Source organism: Dasypus novemcinctus, chromosome 6 (genome assembly GCF_030445035.2).
Source record: "Dasypus novemcinctus isolate mDasNov1 chromosome 6, mDasNov1.1.hap2, whole genome shotgun sequence".
NCBI lineage: Eukaryota > Metazoa > Chordata > Mammalia > Cingulata > Dasypodidae > Dasypus > Dasypus novemcinctus.
The window spans coordinates 43,044,748-43,068,144 of NC_080678.1; the positions used below are offsets into that span (position 1 = coordinate 43,044,748).

At 47.0% G+C, this 23,397-nt stretch overlaps 1 protein-coding gene across 1 annotated transcript in view; it reads left to right on the forward strand.

Moving 5' to 3' along the window:
• TLL2 (tolloid like 2) overlaps positions 1–23,397 on the forward strand; it is a 148,858-nt gene that overhangs the window by 694 nt on the left and 124,767 nt on the right. The gene's annotated exons all lie outside the window — the stretch shown is intronic.

The window sequence follows — 23,397 nt, forward strand, 5'->3', positions numbered from 1 at the left end:
GTGTCAGGGCGAGCCCGGGCCGGGCGCAGTGGCTGGCCCCGGTTTCACGTCACTTCTAAATTTCGTACAAAGTTTCCCAAGATCTTGTGGTTGCTTTGGGGAAGAGAATTCACAAAAAGAAACGCTTTACAGTAGCGGATGGGAAAGGGGCGCCGAGGGAGAATGTGCATGACTCAAGTTGCTGCAAACTTCCCTGTAGTCCCCTCAGCGTGGTGGCGGCCTGGGGGTCGCGCCGGGAGGGCGGAGATGGAAGCCAGCAGGTGCTCTAATCCCGTCAGCCAGCCGCGCCTCGGGACGCGCGGGTCTTTCTGGCGCAAATCGCAGACCCGGCGCTGCAGCTCCGGCTTCCCACGAGCCCCCAGCCGGCTCGTTTGTCCCGAGGGGAAGCTGATTCGAGCCAGAATCCTTGAGATGTTAGTCCAGAAAGGCCCGAGCGCATGTTCCTGAGAGAGCGGATGAGTGGGAGCAGGCCCCAACTGGGACATAGGAGCACTCACCTCACCCTCTCCCGGGAGCTTAATGGTCCCAGAGGCCGGCCGAGCCCTTCCTGGCCAGTGACCAGGGACTCGCGGGGAGTCGTGTTTATCTCTGGGCATTGTCCGGCTCAGTGTCACACGGCAGCCCGCCGAGATGAGCGCAAAGAATACGGAGCCCAGCCTCCATCTGCAGAGGGGCAGGGTGCACCCGCCAAGTGTGTGTGAATGCCCCGGGCAGTGGTACTATTCCTTCACTCTGCAGAGCTCTATCAGCTTCAGTGTCCTCCTCTCTAAATTGGGGACAATAATTACAGGATGACCCAGATGATTGATGGGGAAATTCTCTGCAAATGTAATCATGAATAATGTTGATGGCCTCACAACTCTTTACTGTTACTGCAGTGGCTCTGGGATCTGGGTGGGTCAGATCTGGGTGAAGCCTGGGGAAGGGCTGGTTACCAGGAGGCTGGAGGACCTTGGGGGCTTTGTGAGACCTGAGAATCTGGTGAAGGTCGAAGATCAAAGGGTCTTGAGGGACTGAGTCAGACCGTAAGGAAAGATTCCTCCAGAATATTCATCTAGTGCTTTACCTTGTGGGGCTTCTGAGTTTGGAAGGTGGACAGAAGAGTTGGTTCCTGGGCAATTCAAGAGAAGACCAGCAGGTAGTGTACCCTGACTGAATATTCCTCCTCATGGGACCTTACTCTCAACCGGGAGAAGGGTCCTTGTGAGCAGCATGGAATGGTGGCCTGCCCTGAAAAGAGGGAACTGCATCTGGGAAAATGAGGCGGGGGATGGATCAGTCACCACCCTGCACCTGTCAGGTCCTGGAGTCTGCTGGGTGCAAGCTGGGGGCTCCAGGAAGCAAGGTGGGCAGCTAAGGCTTGGCGTTGGGGAGGCAATGATTTATTAAGGAATGTGTTAAGCGCCTGCGGTGTGGCAGGTGTTCTGGGCACTGTGAATCTGTTGGTCTGTCTGCAAGAGCTCCCAGCTCCCCATCTCAGCCTTGGGGGATAACCCTGGGGCAGGTTTGCCCAGTGGGGCCTCATTTTTTCCAGTAATTTGGGAGTGAGAGACCAGGATACCCAAGTCAAAGTCAGATAATAGGGACATGCCTGTTCTGTGACTTCACAGAACAGGATGGAAGCCAGCAGTCCTGGAAGGTAGAGGATCTCTGGAGTGTTTCTAGCCAGCTCTATGCATTCTTTACAGCCATCCCAGGATCCCAACACATTGGCTTCTCCCAGTTGCACTGATGCTAAGAGTGGCCAGAAGAGGGCGATGGAAAGGGAGGCCTGGGGGGAAGGTAACAGCTAGGTCTGCCCCACTCTGGGAAATGAGGGAGCAGCCTTCTGGGAGGTGGGCAAGATGTTCCCCTGGGGCATTCCAGTCTCAATGAATGACCAGGCCTCTAGGCTGAGGAGAGTGGCGTAAGGGTAGGAGGGGAATGGCCCTGCGTTTCCTGGTTACCTCTTTCACCCAAACCTTTAGAGCAGCCTGCCATTCTGTCCCAGTCAAATCTGAGACCCTGACTCCTCCAGCCAGAGGCTCTCCTTGTTAGCCCTTCCTCTGGGATTTGAATCTAAAACTCCTCTCACCTCCTCCTTCTGGGTCTCCCTTGGATCTCCTGGGTCTCTTCTTGCCTTCTCAGTAGTTGTGTGACCTTGGGCAAGTCCCCTCCTCCATGTGCCTCACATTCTCTATCTGAACTTGCTAGGGTCACATGCCCACAGCCTGGGACCTGGTTCTCTTGGTCCACACCCACCATCTTGCCCTGGGCCCGCTTCACACCTTGCGCTTCTTTGAGCTTGTGTTCCTGGCTCTTTCCTGCTCAGTGTGCTGTGGTTCCCTCTCTGGTTCTAGCCAAGCCTCTTAGGGGCTGAGCAATCCGTCAAGTGTAGTGTCCCAAGACAGCCATGCCCAAGCTGGGTGACCTGGGCAAGTCACCTAATTTCTCTGTGTCTTGGTTTTGTCCATGGTAAATGGGGATGATTCTTAATAGATTAAAATGCTTAGACATATAGAATACTTTATAATCAAAAATTTTTAGACACGTTGAAGAAGTAGACTTTATGCTGACTTTCATGGCAGATTTTAAGCTGTAAAATGCAAATGTACTAATAGGCATCATATCTGATGCTGTTAGAAGGGATGGCTTTCCAATCACATGGTGGTGGAGTAGGAGTGCATCTGTGAAGCCCTGACAACATGGGGCTGGTTTTGCACGGGGCTCCCTGCACGTGGTCCCTATCTGGCAATCCATAGCTCTGCCATTTTGTTTTTCATCTGATACCAGCACTCAATCCACAGTAAATTATAAGACATACCACCCTGGAGAGCAACCTTTGCAAAGCTCCAGATGGCTTCTCCTGCCCAGCTGCCTTCTTCTACATTTCTTTTGCTATATTCAGAGCCAAAAGACCTGGGTTCTTTTCCCACCCTGCCTCTTACAATCTTCATGGCCTTGCACAAATCAGTTCACCTCTCTATGCCTCAATTTCATTTACAAAAATGAGGATGGGAACAAATGCTTGCCTTGGAGGGTGGTCATGAGGCTCTTTTTGCAGTCAGATTCCTCTGAAAGCAGAACTTTACACAAGGACTTGTGTGTAGATAGTTTATTTGGAAGGTGGTCCCAGGAGGCAGGGGTGAGGGAGCAGGGAAAGTGATAAGGGGAAGAGGAAATTCAGTAATGGGAAGGTAATGGTGGTAACTGCTTTAGGCAATGGGGTCTTGATCCACCGGGATCTCTGAGAAGCTTATCAAATGCCTCCTAGAATTAATCTGCCCAAAGAACAGGAGGCTGGAGCATTTATCCAAGGGCTGCTGCCCTCCATTGTTTTCTCCCTATTACAGTTTCTATTCTGTGTGATTAACCACCCCAAAGTCAGTAGTGAGGAGCAACCTCCATTTTGTTATGCCCCTGGTTCTGTGCATAAGGAATTTGGGAACAGCACAGCAGGGGTGGCTTGTCTCTGCTCCACAATGTCTGTGGTCTCAGCTGTGAAGATATGCAGGCTGGAGTGGCTTGACAGTAGGGTGCTAGAATCGTCCAAAGGCTCATTCATTCTTATGTCTGGCAGCTGAAGCTGGCTGTTGGCTGGGTCCTCAAATGGCCTGTCAGCCAGAGTATCTACAGGTGGCCTCTCCATGTGGTCTCTCCATGTGGGCTACTTAAGCTTCCTTATAGCATGGCAGCTGCATTCTAAGTGCAAGCATCCCAAAGGAACCAGGCAGAAGCTGCGTTGCTTTTTATGACCTTGTCTTGGAAGGCAACTGTCACTTCTGTACAGACACAAACCTCCCAGTTTCAAAGGGAGGAATCATAGACCTATCTCTTCATGGGAGGAGTGTCAAAGTCACATTATTAAAAGAGCAAGTGGAATGGGAGATATTGTTGCAGCCAGTTTTGGAAAATACAATCTGCCACACTACCCAAGGCATTTACTTCCCTGTAGGTCCAGGCTGCATCTGCGCGTGCAGACTTAATGGGCTCCTACAGCTTCAGGAAAAGTTCTCAAGCAGAAAAGTGGGGACGCCTGCAGCCAATGCATGGATCTGCCCAGAGCTGAGCTGAGGGGATGTGAGGAAACTCACTGTCTTGGCTTCTGAACAACAATTGGATGAGTTAGGTGGCTGTCTGTGCTGAGAATTCAGCTCAACCAAGAAAGTATAGGATAAGTGGCAATCAGATGCCAGAAAGAACCAGAGGTCCCAGGGGTGGCCGGGACTCATACTGGGAGGCATCAGGCCCCTGTTGAATGAGGATACTCCACGAGCTGAATGATAGCAAGAACATTATTTCGCCATGGTTTCTATTTTGCATATAGGGAAACCAAGCTACTGCCCGACCTTGCGTCTCCTTTGGCTTTTCTGTGCCATCTCTGTAAACACAGCCCAAGTTCTGCAGAAAGGAAAGTCCAGAACAGCATCATCAAAGGAAGGCCCCCAGTTTTACATCAGAAGAACCGTTTTCTTTTACCCTGCCCAGTCTTGCATTGATCAGCAGCTCTCACCCTTTCCTGAGGGAGGTCTCTGTGTGGAGAGGGTTACTCCATCTAGCACCGTGAAGGGAGAGCAGGGGCGGGGCAGTGGATGTATGGCAGCTTGGCACATGCCAGCCTCTGCACTGGGTGCTGAGGACCTAAGGGTCAACCAGACCTTGTTCCTGCCCTCTGCAGGCTTCCAGCTCAGGGGAGGGTCTGGCCTCAGCAGGAAGGTGCTCTGGGTGGAAGCTGAGGTTTTCCTTTCCAGCTCTGTCCCTTACTAGCTGTGAGACCTTGAGTGGGTCCCTCGACCTTTATAAGTATCAATCTCCTCCATCTGCAGAATGTGGTAATAGATCTTTTGAGCAGGCATGAAAAGACACTCGACTCGGTATCTAGCACTCAATAAATGTGAACTATTACTCTAATTATGTGGCCCTGAATAACCTATTATGCTCAAAAAGTATGTAGAGTCAACTGAATCATATGGACAGTGCTGCTCCCCTTCCTAATCGAAAGCCTGTGGGTTAAGCTCAAGCTCTAGAAGCAAACTGCCAGGTTCAAATCCTGGCTCTGCCACTTACTGTTGTGGAGCCTCAAGAAAGCCACTTACCCATGCTGGGCCCCAGTTTCTTCATCTATAAAACATAGATAGTAGGGAAGCGGATTTGGCTCAATGGATAGAGCATCTGCCTAACACATGGGAGATCCAGGGTTCAAACCCCAGGCCTCCTGACTTGTGTGATGAGCTGGCCCACGCGCAGTGCTGATGCACACAAAGAGTGCTGTGCCACGCAGGGGTGTCCCCCGTGTAGGGGAGCCCCATGCTCAAGGAGTGTGCCCCGTAAGGAGAGCTGCCTAGTGCGAGAAAGTGCAGCCTGCCTAGGAGTGTCGCCGCACACATGGAGAGTTGATGTAGCAAGATGACGCAACAAAAAGAGACACAGATTCCCGGTGCCGCTGGCAAGAATAGAAGTGGACACAGAAGAACACACAGCGAATAGACACAGAGAACAGACAAGGGGGGGCGGGGAAGGGGAGAGAAATTTTAAATAAATAAATAAATAACCATAGATATTAATGTCTACCTTATAGGATTTTTGTGATGGTTATGTGAATTGATATAGACAAGCACTTAGATTAGTGCCTGGCACGTGGTAAACACTCAATAAATATTAGTTACTGTATTTATTTTCAGCCCACAGAAATCCAACAAGGTTTCCAAGTGGCAGGAAGCCAAGTATCTAAACAACTAAAACCAGGTGATGTTTTATGTTTTCTAATGATGCCAATTCTAATAGCTGCTCTGCATGCAGAGAATTTTAAAAATCTGCCATGAATCTCCTTGGCTTCCCTGAGGATGGTTTTAGACTGGGGGATTTCCATGCCCTGAGAGCCAACCCAGTGCCCGGGCCCCACCAAAAAGCAGCCCTGACTACCCTGGACATGTGCAAGTGGGGCTGTGGTCGGAGCCTTCACTGGGTCCACGGCTTCTGGTGCCTCCTTCTCTTTCTCAAGTGGCGTTCTTACCGTCTCCAGGTGCCACACAGCTCCAGCAGAATCTGGACCCACATTCTACCCCCATGGAGACCTGGTCAAGCAATCTGAACAGGTCCCCAAACCTTTGTCTTGAAGAGGTTTTCCAGAAGAAGAACAGTGATATTAACTCACAGTGGTTACAGCGTTTCCTTAGAGTTTTGGGCCGCATTGATGGCTTAGAAAGCTCTTTCATTCTATTCCTTCCACTGGGCCGCAAAGAGACCAGAAGATGGTTTGAAGATGCATAGAAAATGAACTGGGGGCTCTCAGGATGGTCTGGGGGCTCTCAGGATGGTCTGGGGTCTCACAGGGATGGTCTGGGGGCTTGCACAAGGGAGAGGCTGTTCTCCCCTGTTTACCTCATGGCATCTGCCACGAGGCCTCGTGGAGCTGCTCCCCTTTCCTCACTCCTCCATGCTGCCCCATCTGAAGGTCATGTTTATGCTCTTGTTCTCCTAGTGCATCATAGCCCACAACCTCCTTCCTACCTTCTTCTCTGGCCTTGGCTTGGAATCCAACAAAGAAGGGAAAATGCTGGCCTTCAAAGTACTCTCCATTGCAAGGCACAGGGAAGAATAATGAATAATACAAGGTTTTGGAATGCTTTCCCCTGTCCCTCCTCCAAAAGACCCTGGGGATGGGTGGGCATTGGGTCAGCTGAGGGCCATGGATCCAGGCACTCTCCTTACCCCCCAGAGGGAGAGGACTGATGTGGCCAGTGTTTCCCAAGAGGCTCTGGGTGAGTTACAGCCTGGATGCTAACCACGTTCTAGGGCAGAAGCCGTGGCACCTGCTGTTTACTACATCTTTAGATATCTGGCAGCTGTGGCTTGAAGCCTGCCTCTGACCTTGCTAGCTGTGTGGTTTTGATCAAGTTTTCTAACCTCTCCAAGCCTCATTTTCCTCATTTGGAAAACAGGAATGATATTAAAAGCTGTCATTATAGGTTTGTTAGAGGATTGAATGACGCAGTGAACATGAGTTAAGCAAACGGTTATTGTTTGTTCTCTTTCTATAATTATTCCTCCTATACTGTTCCCCATTTAAGAATTTCCCAGTAAGTCACAGGCTCTCAGTGGCCTGTGGATGCTTATCTCGCCCTCTCAGGGCTGCAGAGACTTCTCCTGGGATATACAGCACATGGCAAGTGGTAATTTATTGCTCCAGCTCACTCTCTCTCATCCATGAAGCAGGGAGAGGATGACAGATAAACCAAATGCATATAAGAAGGTTTCTCATGGTCACCTCTTAGACTGCTCCTAATACAATTCTGCCTGGATGCAAACATAGCAACAGGAACCGTGCTTTCCTGCTGATTGGTTACAGACCTATCTGTGATCACGCCACCCTCAAACCACTTCTGTCAATTACCAATAAATATTCTCAAGCTCGCCTGCATGGGCACTTGAGTGTTGATATTCAGCCCTGAGTCTTTGCCCGCTCCTCCAGCTGGGCCACTTATCTCCCAGCTCATCCTGCAATTTGCACCCAGCCTCTTCCCCTTCCTCCCACCTGGGTTACTGGCCTTGAGTGGATGTGAGTCCTGCTTGAGATAATTTTTCATGGGAGCAGCCTCAGGCTTGCTGCCTTCTCAACTCTTCTTCAGTTCCCTGGTCAGTTCTCCTCCCTGCTGAGCCAGCGTTGGTTTTGCATCCTCGCCTCCTTGGCTCAGAGTCAACCGTGATTCACTAAGTCTTGCACCTCATGGTTGCCCCTGTCAGATTTTTAGCAGGTGCTTAAGTCAGAAGCCTGCTCACCATCCTGGACATCTCTCTCCCCCTCCTCCTCTCACATATTTAAAATCAAGTCCTGCCAATTCCATTTCCAAAATCCATCTCAAGACCATCCACTTCTCTCCATTCCCACTGCCACCATTTTGTCCAAGCCCCACCACCTTCCACCTGGAGCTGAACCAGTCTCCCCGCTGCCTCTCTTACTCCCCCAGGTTTTTGGGCACATTGCAGCCAGAGTGCTCAGACCTGCTTACAGCCCTTTAGTGGCTTCTCGTTGCCCTTGGGAAGAGACGCAGCCTGCAGGCTGTGTGTGCTCTGCTTGCTGCCCGTCCCCCAACTCATGCCATCTCTCTCCCTTTGCCCACCATGCTCTAGCCTCATCCAAGCTCTTCCTCCTGCCTGGAAAGGTCTTCTCCAGACTCTCCATCTGGTCAACTCTGACTCATCCTTCAGGGCTCAGGTATCATTTTCCCCATGAAGCCTTCCCAGTCCCCAATCTGAATGAAGTCCCTTCTGTTATATCTCTCGTCTCTTTGTTTTCCTGCATAGCACTTTTCACAGTCTCTAACTGGGCATGTTTATTAGTGTGATTACTTGCTCAGTGTCTATCTCCACACTGGACAATGAGCCCCATGGGGCAGAGATGAGACGATTTGGTTTCCCAGTCATCAGCACAGTGCCTGGCACATGGTGACCCCCAACCAATATTTGTCAAATCAAAACAAGCAAATGAAGTACCTAGAGATTAGGAAAAGGTAGCAGTCACCAGAAGACAATCAAGGAAGCCTTCCTGTTGAGGGGGGGCTGGAGGGATGGATGGAATTTGGAGAAGCTGGGATGCAGGGGAAGGCATACAGGGAGAATAAACAGCATGAGTAAAGGCGGGGCGGCAGGATGCCTAGAGTGTGTCTGGAGTTGAGGGTTTACTCTGGTTCGCTTGACAGAGTGGTAGCGATGAGATTGAAAGGGGCTTGGAAAAGTGAAGTCAAGCTAAGGCATTTGAAATGTGTCCTTTAAGAAGGGGAGCTGTTGATGTTTTGGTTTGTTTGTTTTGAGCAGTGGGTTGTTATAATGAAGACGTTTGGTTCTTAGGATCTGTAGAAGCAGGAGGCGTGGGGATCTCTGGGAGCATCATTATGGCCAGACTTGGGTCATGGCCCTGGGCATGGGGAGGAAAGGAAAATGGGAGGGAGATGATGGTTCTGCATGTGGGAGAGGTCCCAAGCTGTGCCTCAGGGTCCTGGGTGAAACAGGAGTGAGTGCCTCCAGACATGTGCAACAAGCACTGGGGTACCTCTGAGAAGGGCAAGAAAGGGAGGTTTTTTCCAAAGCCATAAAACATTTTTCTTAATTTCATAGGTAACACACATCCATTTAGAAAATACGGAATGCAAGGAAGAATAAAAATTTCCAGTAATTCCACTGCTTAGAGATAGTCTTTTTTTTTTTTTTTTAAGATTTATTTATTTATTTATTTATTTCTCTCCCCTTCCCCCTTCCCCCCCCCCCCCGGTTGTCTGTTCTCTGTGTCTATTTGCTGCGTCTTCTTCTTTGTCCGCTTCTATTGTTGTCGGAGGCACGGGAATCTATGTTTCTTTTTTTTGTTGTGTCATCTTGTTGTGTCAGCACTTTGTGTGTGCGGTGTCATTCCTGGGCAGGCTGCACTTTCTTTCGCGCTGGGCGGCTCTCCTTACAGGGCGCACTCCTAGCGCATGGGGCTCGCCTACGAGGGGGACACCCCTGCGTGGCAGGGCACTCCTTGCGCGCATCGGCACTGCGCACGGGCCAGCTCCACACGGGTCAAGGAGGCCCGGGGTTTGAACCACGGACCTCCCATGTGGTGGATGGATGCCCTAACCATTGGGCTAAGTCTGCTGCCTAGAGATAATCTTTCTTGACATTTTGCTCATAAATTTTTTCAGACTTTTTCTATGCATGCTTGTAAAGCTTTTCTGATTTTTTTCTCTGAAAATGCTATATATATTGCTTCAAAGCTCCTTGTTTTTTACTTTCGTTTAATACTGTGGACCTCTCTCTTTGACAATAAGCATGCTTGTGCAATAAATGCATTTGTACAATATCAATTTAAAAGTTGTTTTGTATATCATTATATAAATGCATCATAATTTATTCAGCCAATCCCATCGTTGAACATATAAAATTTTCCCAATATTTTGCTTTTATAAACAATGATGCTGGAGTCATTCTTATAGCTAAATTTTTGTGTACATCTACCTTAGAATAAATTCCCAGGAGTAGAATTGATGGGTCAAAAGTGTAGATAATTTTAGGACTTCTGATACTCATTTTCAAATTGCCCTTCACAAAGTCTTAACTCCTTTACACTCCAATCAATATAAATGCTTTGTAGTCTAGTTTTGTTTTGTGTCTTCAACTCTTTGCTGGTTTGGTAGGAGGAAAAATAACCAGCTATTTCTTCAACTTGCATTTATATTTTAATTTATATTTCTTCTTTAAATGATTTTGAACCTTTCAAAATATGCTTTGACCACTTGTATTTCCTTTGCTGGTTGTATGTCCTGTTCATGTACTTTTCTTTAGTCCATACTTTCCTAATTGGATATTCATTTTTAAATATTTTGTAAGAATTCTTTAAACACTAAGGACCCCAACCTCTTATTTTGTCATATTTGTCAAACATAATTTTTAGAGAGAAGATTTTTAAAAAACAAAGCTTATTCTGTGCCATATCGTTGTGTCCTCCCCGCCGTGGAGATGATTGTACAACTGTGTCAGTTAAGATTAGGCTACAAATCTAGTACCAGTCCCAAGGAAATTGTTTCCATCAGGGTCCAGTCAGGAGATGGACACCATATCAGTAGAAATTTTAATATAAAGAATAATTAACTAGCAAAAGGGGGGTGACTACTAAAAAAAGTCAAGAGAACTGTAATAACTCAGGACTAGCAGATGTTGGGAGCAACCAGTAGGGAAGGAATAAACTTGGAAGAGGCCACCTGTTCCCAGACTCCCCACCCCCCCCACTCCCAAGGCTGAAATTCAAACTCACAGGAAAGAGTGTGGCTGTGGCACACTGAATCTGAATGTTGGCAAAGTTCAGGACAAGGGAAATCACCCCCTGGAGTGCCAGCACAACTCTGAAGCGTTGGTGCTGGTGGGTCTCCTGAACACTGCTGACAGCCACACTGTAGAAGCAGAAAAGAAGAGACCACTAGAAACGGGAAGAATATTTCTTCCCTTTTGTAGCATCCCTCCCATGCCCTCTGCTGACAAATCCTAATGTGCCAGCTGACAAAGGAGAAATTTTTACAGGGTCCAGTTTCCATATCACAAAGCATGACAAAGAAGGTTAGATTTGGAATTGAGAAGCGATATACTTTTAGCTAGAACACTGGCTTAAACAAGCTAGAAATTTGTTCCTCACACCAATGTCTGGAGGTCTGCAATTCAGGGCTGATATGGGGGCCCTCCTTCAAAAAGTCTTCCAGTATGCAGAATGTTAAAACAAACTAAGATTCAGTGTAAATTCTGCCACACATTCAAATATTTATTAAATAGCAAGACCTCAAATAGTCATCTAATTGGTTTTGTAAGTGTCATGAGATCTCTGCTCTTTGCTTTCAGGCACTCCAGCAGGCATCTTAGATGAATAGTTCTTTTAGGCACATGCAATCAAATGATCTGAAGACCAGAATCAGCCAGCTGTTTACCCAAGGTTTCTCATCTTTGGCGCTATTGACATTTGCTGTGGGGGTTGTCCTGTGCATTATAGGATGTGTAGAAGCATCCTTGGCCTCTATCCACTAGATGCCAATAGCAGCCCTTCCCACCTAGTTGTGCAACCAAAAATCTCCAGATATTGACAGACATTCCCTGGGTGGTTTCAGCTTGTCATTCCATTCTCCCTTGAGGCTCTTCTCCTCATGGTCCAAGATGGTAGCCAGAGCTCCAACCATCACAAACATGGTCTAGACAGCTGGGTGGGTGAAGACATTAAAAGAGAGAGAGAGAGAGAACAATGAATATGTGACAGGAAGTTTCCCAGGAGATGCTATTTGTCACTTCTTTCATCTCATTGGCCAGAGCTTAATCACATGGCCACAGACAGCTGTGTGGGCATCTGGGTGTTCTTTCTTCTGGAAAGCTAGACTAAAAATCAGAGGTTCTGTTATTATGGAAGAAGAGAGAACATAAATTGGTGGACAATAAGCAATCTCTGCCACAATGGGATAAACTTTAACTTGCTGGATCTTTATGAAGGTAATTTAATCAAAGTATATGATAGGCTCACTGCTGTTACTGAGCGTTAACCACATACACAAGGTAAGATCTTGTAAAGGGTAAAACCTTGTAGACTGTTTGAACTGGAAAAACCTTTGGGATTATCTATTTTAAGCTCCTCATGTTTCCTATGAGAACCCTGAGGGCCCAGGAGGGGCAGTAACTTGTCCTGGGTCCCATGGCTAGCTCTCGACATAGCTGAAGGGAGATCCCAGGTCTCCTTTACTTTCTGCTGAGTGTATCTTTTCACTCCCTGCACTACTTATAAGTCTGTAGTCTTTTTCTCCAGAACGAGTTCTGCATAGTTGCACTGGCACCTTTTGGCACTGTGAAAGACCATCCTGCAGTCGAGATATTAGGGCTTATGAGATGTTCCTGCTCCGGGAACCAGGCACATAAGATGTAAGATTAGAGCCCAGACCAAGATGCTTCTGGCGTTAAGACCTAAACTACGCTGTTCTCTCCATAACAAGTGAAGCTCCTGTGAGCTTAGGCTGTGTGGACACAGCAGTTATGAGACAGCAGTAAGTCATATTTTGCTGAAATTAAGCAGTGAAAAGTGCCATCTTAGACCAAAGAAGTCATCCCCTCTACCAGTCAGAATCCCTTCTTCCTATTTAGTTAAGGAAATAATGGTAGGGTTTTTTTAGGCCACCTGAGTCTGGGTCCCAATAGGATACAGAATTTACCCCAGGCGTTTCAAATGAAGAGAACTTACTGAAGGGACTTCTTACAAAGGTAGGATTAAGGGAACAAACAAGGAGGTTAAGACACCTAGAGACTAGCAAGCATAGGAAGCCATTGCTATCCCTGTGGCTGAAGAGACAAGGGGAGAGAGCAGTGTTACCAGAGCCATGAACTGCACAGGAGGTACACGAGGACGCACCTGCTGCCAGAGATGCAGCACCAAAGCAGGAGGAAACGCCGGTCTCCCTCTCTCTTCCCTCTGATCTGCCGGCGTGTCTTGCTGACTGAACACAACCAGAAGCCAGAGAGAAAGGGAACCTGGAGCACGCAGTGCCTTCCTGGCCAAAGAGCAGAGCAGAGCAGAGCAGAGAAAGGTGGAGAATAGGTATAAAAATGAGTAACTGTAATCATAACTCAGGCCTTGCTTTAAATATTTATTTACATGGACTGAAATTATTTTAGCATTTTAAAAATATTCATTTGTAGTTGGTAGATAAGGGGCACAAATGATGCCATTCCTTCCCCATGCCAATGGCAGACACTACTAACTGGTCATGGCTCTCTTCCCTGTGGGGCCAAAGTCATCTCTCAGTGCTCAAAGAAACATAGCGATTGAGTGGGATTGGCCCATGAGATGAAACCTATTTGGTAAAACTTAAATAGCCTTGCAGATATGACCTGCCTGTCTATACCAATCTGGTGGATAATTTGTTTTTCTGGGAAAGTACCCGAGTAGGTATTTCATGAGCCAAGCGAGTCCTGCTTGGAAAGCCAAGCTGTGGCGTGGCTCAGAGAGGTATTGGTACGTCATATGCCATGGAGGAGGGGCAGAAGGCTCCACCCGCTTTGAGCAAGGTGCAAAGGGGGATGTAGCCAGCCTAGGTAGAAGCTGGATGTTCTCTTGAGGCGCAGTCGGCGTTCAGAGCTCAGTTGGGACATTCAAGATGGCGGAGCAGGGGCTGGCGGGTGGCACTCCCCGTCCAGAACCTGGGAAGGTAGGTAGGTTTACCTGGCTGGCAGAGGGGAAGCCCGGGCCTGCGGGGGCGGTAGGAGAGGGAGCTGGGGTGGGGGCAAGGGAAGCGTAGGCGATGGGGCACTCAAGCCAGCACACAGCTGGCCCAGAGGGTGAGCAAAGCCAGGGAAGTGACTTGGCTGAAGACAGCGCTCAGCTGGCTCCGAGAGCGAGGAAAGCCCCTGGCCCACCAGGGCTGTATCCCCACGCCCAGCAGTCTCTTGAGGTGAGCTGTGGGCAAAGCATTTGTGGGACTGGCACCCAGCCAACTTGGGAAGAGAGGTGGAGGGGCGAGGGGAGATAGGACAGGCAGACCAGAAAAGAAAAATAAATAAATATACAAAGACGCCAGACTGCCCTGAAGAGGCTCCAGGGAGGGGGGTGGGGAGCTGATCAGCAGGCTGTCGCCCCCGCCTGCCCTGGGGAGAGAGGAACTGGGTCAGGGAGCGGGGGGCTGACAGGCACTTAGCCTGGGAGAGAGGCACACCATCAGAAGCCCAACTGGCCTGAGGGAAAAGAGGGCAGGCAGGCAGGCAACCAGCCTTCAGAAGCCTGCCTCACCAGTTGAGCAGATGCAGTCCAGCGGTTGAGCGCCTGCTTCCCATGAACAAGGTCCTGGGTTCATTCCCCCGTACCTGCTAAAAAAAATCCTAACCCGCTTGAGGGCTAGGAGGGCTAGGAGGGGTAACCCAGGAGCTGTCAGATGCCCACGAGCCCTGACAGGAACTTAGACAGATTGTTTTTTTAGGTTTTTTGATTTGTTATTTGTTATTTTTTATTTTTTCTCTACACCTGGGTAGCTTACCTGTGGTTAGTGGTCTGCCGGGTGATTAACTGGCAGCCTGAGCTGGTTGCTAGTGACCCAAGAGGGAAGCCTGTTTTTTCTGTTTTGTTTTTTTCCCCTTGTTTGTTTTTTCTTTTCCTTCTTTTTTCTCTTTTTTGTCCTGTTTATGTCTCTCTTTCTTTCATTTTTCCCTCTTCCATTGCTTTGCTTTCCTTCAACCTTTTCTTGTTTAGTCTTCATTTTCTTTCTTCTCATCATTCCTGTCTCTTATTTTATTCTATTTTTTCCTGTTTCTTTTTTTTATTCCACCTTTTTAATTTCTTATTCCTTTTTATTTTTTATGATTTTTCACTCTAATTACTTATTTTTTTTTCCTGGTTCTTTTATGGTTCCTTTTCTTTTTTTCTTTTTTTTTTTTAAAGATTTATTTATTTATTTAATTTCCCCCCCTCCCCTGGTTGTCTGTTCTCGGTGTCTATTTGCTGTGTCTTGTTTCTTTGTCCGCTTCTGTTGTCGTCAGTGGCATGGGAAGTGTGGGCGACGCCATTCCTGGGCAGGCTGCTCTTTCTTTTCACGCTGGGCGGCTTTCCTCACGGGCGCACTCCTTGCGCATGGGGCTCCCCCACGCGGGGGACACCCTTGCGTGGCACGGCACTCCTTGCGCGCATCAGCACTGCGCATGGCCAGCTCCACATGGGTCAAGGAGGCCCGGGGTTTGAACCGCGGACCTCCCATATGGTAGACGGACGCCCTAACCACTGGGCCAAAGTCTGTTTCCCTATGGTTCCTTTTCTATCTTTTTATAATTATTATTCTTTTTCTCTTTTTCTTTCCTTTTCTATGGTCATAATATTTTTTTGGGGGGAAGACGTTCAACTACAAGGATGTAGAATAGGTGGAACCAAGTGTCAAAGAGGGATCTTAACACAAAACAAAATTAAATAAAACCCTAGAGTAGAAAGAGAAGCTAACCAACTAAATAAGCCCATCAAGATAAACAGATGTCGAGACACCAGCAAACAATTACAAGCCATACTAAGAAACAGGAAGACATGGGCCAGACTAATGAAAAAACTGAAAATCAGGAGGAGATGCAGAATGTGGAACAGCTAATCAAGGATGTCCTAGCAAATATCATGAATCAGCTTAATGAAGTGAGGAAGAGATAAAGGTTATTAAGAAGACACTGGGGGAACATACAGAAGAAATCGTAAACATACATAAAATGATAACAGATCTGATGGTGATAAACAGCACAATGCAAGAAATTAAAAATATGCTGAAGCACATAACAGCATATTTGAACAGGCAGAGGAAAGAATTAGTGACATCAAATGTAAAACATCTGAAATAGCACAGATAGTAGAACAAAGAGAGAGAGAAAAATTCAGTAGGGAGTCAGAATTGAATGATAACATGAAACACACAAGCATACACATTACAGGCATCCCAGAGGGAGGAGAGAAGGGAAAGGGGGCAGAAGGAGTATTGGAGGAAATAATGGCTAACTCTTTTGCATTGTACATACATGTCCAGGAATCACAGCACACTCCAAACAGTATAAATCCTAACAGGCCTACCATGAGACATACGTTTATGAAATTGTCAAACACTGAAGACAAAGAGAAAACATTGAAAGCAGCAAGAGGAAAGAGACTCATCACATATAAGGGAATCTCAATAAGATTAAGCACTGATTTCTCATCTGAAACCATGGAGGCAAGAAAGTAGTGATATGACATAGTTAAAGTGCTAAAAGAAAAAAACCATCAGCCAAGAATTCTGTGTCTAGCAAAGCTGGCATTCAAAAATGAAGGAGAGTTCAAAATATTCATAGATAAACAGAAATTAAGAGAGTTTATCAGTGATATGTCTTCCCTTCAAGACATACTGAAGGGAGTTCTACAGGTTGAAAGGAAAAAACAGGAGAGAAGAGGGTTGGAGGAGAATGTAGAAAGAAAGATTATTAGTAAGAATAACTAAAAGGATGAAAATAGGGAAGTGGACTTGGCCCAGTGGTTAGGGCATCTGTCTACCACATGGGAGGTCCGCAGTTCAAACCCTGGGCCTCCTTGACCCATGTGGAGCTGGCCTATATGCAGTGCTGATGCGCGCAAGGAGTGCCGTGCCACACAGGGGTGTCCCCCGCGTGGGGGAGCCCCACACGCAAGGAGTGCGCCCCATAAGGAGAGCCGCCCAGCGTGAAAGAAAGTGCAGCCTGCCTAAGAATGGCACTGCCCACACAGAGAGCTGACACAACAAGATGATGCAGCAAAAAGAAACACAGATTCCTGTACCGCTGACAGCAACAGAAGTGGACAAAGAAGAAGATGTAGCAAATAGACACAAAGAACAGACAACCAGGGCAGGGGGAAAGGGGAGAGAAATAAATAAACCTTAAAAAAAAATCTCTTAAAGGATGAAAATAGAAATAAAGACAAAATATGACATATAAACCTAAAGAAAAAATGTGACTAATGTAAGTACTGCCTTGACAGTAATAACATTGAATGTTAATGGCTTAAATTCTCCAATCAAAAGACACAGATTGACAGAATGGTTAAGGAAATATGATCCATCTATATGCTGTCTACAAGAAACTCACCTTAACCCAGGGATGTAAGGAGGTTGCAAGTGAAAGGTTGGAAAACAATTTTACATGCAAGCAATAACCAAAAAGGTGGGAAATAGCTATACTAATATCAGACAAAATAGACAAATAGACTTTACTTTTTTTTTTAGATTTATTTTATTTATTTATGCCCCCCCCCCCCACTTTTTGTTTCATTGTTTGTTCTAACTGTTTGCTCAACTTCTGTTTAGGAGGCACTGGAAACTGAACCTGGGACCTCCCACATGGGAGGGAGATGCTCAATTTCTTGAGCCACCTCAGCTCCCTGGTTTGTTCTGTCTCTTTGTTGAGTCATCTTGTTGCATCAGCTCACTGCATCCGCCATCATGTCAGCTTGCCTTGACCAGGAGTTCCTGGGAACTGAACCTGGGACCTCCCATGTGGTAGGTGGGAGCTCAATCACTGGAGCCATATCTGCTTCCCCAAAATAGACTTTCAATACAAAACTATTGTAAGAGACAAAGAAGAATGCTATATATTAATTAAAGGGGTAATCTCTCAAGAAGAAAGAACAATCATAGAAATTTATGCACTTAACCAGGGTATGCCAAAATACACGAGGCAAACAATGAAGAAGTAGATGTCTCTACAGTTATAGTGGGGGGCTTTAGCACACCATATCACCATTAGACAGAACTTCTTGACAGAGGGTCGGTAAAGAAATAGAGTCTAGTTATCCTGGAGAACCCGCGCATATGTGGCGCTCTCCTAGGTCCTGACTGATGTTAAACATGGGTGTCCTTGGACTCTCATGTCCTGCTACTCTTTTGGTGTGCACTTTGAGACCCCATGTCTGAAAGTTTAGGTTTTAAATGGCTCTGAATAAAAAACCCTTTGCTGTAGCGGTTGGGTGGTAGATACATTGCCAGAGTGGTGTAGAAATATCCAAGTAAGTCTCAACTCATGTGCTGTTTCCTAACTATTTATACTGGTCTTCTGTAGCACAGTGTTGAGAAGGATTTGGAGGCTGGGTCCAGGTTCAGTGTGGGGCCGTGGTCAGTTAGGGTTATCTCCCCAGAGTGAGAGGGGGTGGGGGAAAGGCACATGTTTGTCTCATTTTTGCCACCTTTGGTATAGGTGTAGAGCACTGATTCGGAGTCAGCAGCCATGACTTCTAGATGCCATACCTTTGAGCAAGTTGTTTGACCTTCCTGGACTCCAGTTTCCTCACATGGAACAAGGAGATTGCTTAGATGACCTTAAACTTTTTCCATTTTCACAATTCTGTGGTTCAAATTAGCTTTTTATGTCTTCAATGTAAAATTTGCATCAAATTTGCATGATCCAATTAAAATATTTCCAACTCCCTACATCCCTCTGCCATATGCTTGAGTATCCAAGTCATCTGTCCCTCTCAAAGGCCATTTCCCCAGGTTGAAGCAGCTGGAGACCCTGGAAACAGGAGGCCTCTCATACTAAACAGATCTTACCCTTTAATCTCAACCAAAAGATCCAGGAGGCGATTCGCATCTTGCCCATTTCCTCTCCTCTGTCCTCCCGGGGCCTGAAGCTCTCCCCTCCTGCTCTGCAAATGCGCCTGAATACAGAGTCCTGAAATTTAGGTTCGTGGTTTCAAAGTTCATGGTCCTGAGAATAAACAAAAAAACTATTGTGGTTGCATAGAGCAGTGGACCCCATTAACACCGCCGCATGAATATTTATGGCGTGGAACTACAAAAGAATATAGAGGCCATATTGTATTTCCTAGAACTTTCTTTCCATGGGGTCCTTTCTCCGTGGGTCACTTTAATGTAAGCTTTGCTTATTTAGTTGCACACTTTAAGCCGATTAACTTTTTACTAAAAAAAAAAAAAGCTCTCCCTGTTTGTTTGTACATACACTCCCTTGACAAAGATTCACAGAAAACTGCTTTAAACCTGCTAAATCCTTCTGCTGGAAACTTGAAGTGAACTAAACATGTCTCTGGATAGCATTTCCTTGTAACCTTCCCGCCTCTGGCCCCCCCACCCCACCTCAGCCTGTTTCCTGAGAGGAATTCCAATGCTTCCGATGCCCCGTGTTTAATGCCTCCAATGATCTTAGCTCATCTCTGGTGGCTGTCTCATGGGACATTAGCAATATCCTTCCTGAGCAACTTGTTATTGGGATGGACAAACAGCCGGACCCGGGTGGATTCTGTACTCTTCTCTAAAAGAAATGGTAGTGAAATGAAATGGTGGTATTGAGGGCACCTCCGAGATCATCTGCTCGACTGCTTCTCAAACTGCAGGGCACATCGGTCACAGGGTGGGCGGAACGGGGAGCATGGATTTAATGCATATTCTGGGCCCTGTCCCCGGAGAGTCTGCTTTCCTAGATCTGGGCCAGAGCCTGGGAATCTGTATATTGGCATTCTCCTCAGAGATTTCTCATGCCTGTGGTTTGTGGGCCATATCTTGAGAAAGACGGAGCTGGTTCAACTGCGCCATTTGTTGAGGTGCTCTGGTAGCCCCGAATTCTGTTCCCCTGTGTCTGAGTCTTCTTTTTGCCTCCCTTCCCACCTTGCTCTCCGATGCCTTCCTGGGGAAGCAGTCCACATGGTCTGGCGCCCTTCAGCCCGGGCTGCCCTGTCTCGAGGCTCCCCCTGCTCCTGCCCTGGCAGTGCCTGGCCCTTTCTCACCTTCGGGCCTTGGTGTGATCAGCACCCAGCTTCTGCTCATATGCCATCTTCCTGCCCGGATGTCTCCCCCTCTGGGAGGCCTTCCCCGACTCTGTCCCCTGACATCCTCCTCCTTTCCGAGCAGTGTGGGCCCACGGAGGGGCAAGGACGCATAGCAGTTATGAGTTAGAACTGCGAGGGGGCCTGGAGAAAGTTGCCTAATCTCCCTGAGTCTACTTTCCTCATCCAAAAAATGGGTCTGATGATGTGTATTGTGAGGGTTACCAGCGTGGTAAAGAGCTTGGCATGTCACTGGTGCCCAAGAGTTATCGGTGCCTTTCTCTCCCGTGCTTTGGTTCTGAGATCACAAATAAAGCACCAAATTTGGAAGAATCAGAGAGAACCGTTCAAAGATGAAGGGGGCGTTTTGGGAGGGCATGAGCTCCCTGTCCCTGGAGGCATGACAAGAGGCTGCTCAAGCCTCAGGAGGTGGGCTGGACCTGAAGGCCTTTAGGCCCTTCCCAGCTAGGAATCCCTCATTCCTGGAAGATGGCTGAGCGGTGCCCAGTCTCCAAAGCACGTTCCTCACGACAGCAGACTCAGGAGCTATCGTGAAGAGATTCCAGGGACAATGGCCTGAGACATCTTGCAGTAAAGAAAGTGGTTTTTAACTCGGCATTTCTTCTTCACTTCCTTGGGAAGAGCAGACATGGTGGATAAGGGCTCTGATTTTGGAATCAGGGAGACTGTGCAGCCTCTTCCTGGCTGTGTGACCTTGGCTGAGACCTATGTCCTCTCTGGGCCTTTGTTTGCTCATCTTTAAAAAGGTGGGGACAAGCATGGCCTCCTCATGGAGCTGGTGAGAGCTGTGTAGAAGGCATTTGACCCCGTCCTTGGGACACGGCAAGGGCTGCCTGCCTCTGCTGGAGATGGGGGAAAAACAGGGCGAGACCTGCGTCGTGAAAGTCTCGGGAGGCTGTAGTGAGGGGCCTCTCCGTGTGAGGCTCAGGGTACAGTCTCCTCTGTGAGTTTGCAGGCCAGGCTCACGCATGGAATCAGGTGGGAACACACATAACTTTAGAAACCAGGAGGTACTTTAAGGGTTATTATTGTTAAGACAGCAGTGTGCTGGAGCTGGCTTTTACCAGCTTGTGAGCTGATTTGCTGTGTCTCTTCCCAACTCCATGTTCAATGACCTTGAGAGCAGTACGGTGGGAGTCCTTACACCATGGAAATGAGCAAACACAACAAACCAGGGCATTCCCTTCCCCTCCAGCCAGTTGTGAAGGGTCAGCTCGCCACCGATTATACATTATTAGAAAGTATGACTTTAAAGTTGATCTCCTCTTCTGTAGTGTGTACACATTTATTACGTAACAGCTTTACAACTTTGTACTTGATACTTCGTAAAGTTCTGTAATTTTGATTTCTGAAACGCACTTCTATTGTATTTCACAGTCTATTCCTGAAGGGAAAGTGATTAACCAGAGCTTCAGAGCACAGCACCACCACTACCTGGTGGCAATTCCCTACACTGCAGGTTGAGGTTCCCGTGGGGCCAGGCATGACTGGAGAAGGGGTCATTTTCATTGATGTGTAGTTTATTTATTTATTTATTTTTTAGAAATGTATCTTTTAAAAATTTTTTTAAAATTTTATTTCTCTCCCTTCCCTCCCCCCCCACCCAGTTGTCTGCTGTCTGTGTCCATTCGCTGTGTGTTCTTCTGTGACCGCATCTATCCTTATCAGCAGCACCGGGAATCTGTGTTTCTTTTTGTTGTGTCATCTTGTTGTGTCACCTCTCCGTATGTGTGGCGCTATTCCTGGGCAGGCTGCGCTTTCTTTCATGCTGGGCAGCTCTCCTTACGGGGCTCATTCCTTGTGCGTGGGGCTCCCCTGCACAGGGACACCCGTGTGGCACTGCACTCCTTGCGCGCATCAGCACTGAGGATGGGCCAGCTCCACACGGGTCAAGGAGGCCCCTGGTTTGAGCCGTGGACCTCCCATGTGGTAGGCAGATGCCCTATCCATTGGGCCAAGTCTGCTTCCCTGATGTGTAGTTTAGGTGCTTCCTATGGCCTCATCATTCAAGTGCTACTCTCTGTGAAGAATGACCATGCGTGCCCTTTCCATGAAAGCCATGGCAAATATAAGGGAGGTGGAGGGGAGCTCATGACCCCAGGGGCACGGGTGTGGAAGACAAAGTCTCTGGTTCCTTAGGTCGGTGTATCTCAAACTCTCGTGTGCACACAGTTCGCCTGGGGCTCTTGTTAACATGGGGGTCCTGTTTCAGCAGGTTGGGGGTGGACCCTGAGACTCTCTGTTTCTATTAAGCTCCGAGGTGATGTTGATGCTGTTGCTCTGTGGGCCACATCTAAAGTAGCCAGATTTTAGGTACCAGAAGAAGAAAGTCACCCAGGTGATGTGAGTCCTTGGGAGTCTTCTTAGAAGGCTGCCGTGGGCCATGTTCTGCTCTGCTAAGAATTCAGTAGATGCCCAATATTGAAGGTATAGACTTAGCTCACTTGACTCTAAATATTGTTCAGCTAATTTGTTGGTCTAATTCTTAGATTTTTTTGTTTGCTTGGAATTTCTTTTAGTGTGTAATATGTGGCTCAAAGCCAGCTTAACTCTTTCTCAAATAGTCAACCATTTGTCTCAACATTATTTATTAGCCCTCCAATTTTCTCACTAATTTATGAGGTCTCCTTCATTAAGTCTAAATTTCTTTGACCATTTAGGACCTCCAGACTAGTCTATGTTGTAGAATTGTTATAGCTTTATAGTATTTTGATGTTTGAGGAGGCCAGTTCTCCATCACCTAATTCTCCTGATAAACTTTAACATTTAAATTTTTCATTGGCATTCTTAATATTTTGTCAAGGATAAGAAATTATTTGGATTTTGGAAGATGTGTTTAAGACTTATTCATTTGAGAAGAATTAACATTTTAATTTCAGTTTTCTGCATCCAAGAACATAGTATGTCTCTCCATTTATGAGTGACTTTTTATATCTTTTAGGAAAGTTTTACATTGTTTTAATATAGGTATCACACTTTTCTCATCAAGACCATTCCTAGATATGTAGTGTTGCTATTTTAAATGTAATTTCTTTTCACAATGTGATATGAGTTTTGTTGTTCAGTATGGTAGCTGCTACAGCCACATGCAGCAATTTAAATTTAAATTAATTAAAATGAAATAAAATTTAAAATTCAGTTCCTCAGTCATAATAGTCATATGTCATGTGCCCGATAACCACAGTGGTTAGTAGCTTCCATATTGGACAACTCAGATATACAGCATTTCCCCCACCACAGAGAGCTCTTTTGACTACACTTTAGAGGGGTTATTGTTGATACACCATTTTTTCCTAAAATATTATTACTGTGTCTTATTTAATTTGGATCACTTTTCAGTTTATTCTTTTGGGTTTCTAGAAAGAGCAAACTGCTGGTTCTTTTCCCTTTCCGATTTCCTTCCTAAAGATAAAAGCAGGGTTGGCAACTACGTGCCGTGAGGATTGCCTCTTCCCTTGCATGCCCCTGGCAGACATTGCTACTTGACTCTGCTGTTCCCGGAACTGTCGGCAGCTTTTGAAACTTCGCTTAGTGCATGGCGGATGATGGGGCATGGGCGGCGAGGTAACAGCTGCCCAACAGGCGGACGGCGTCCAGGAAGGGAT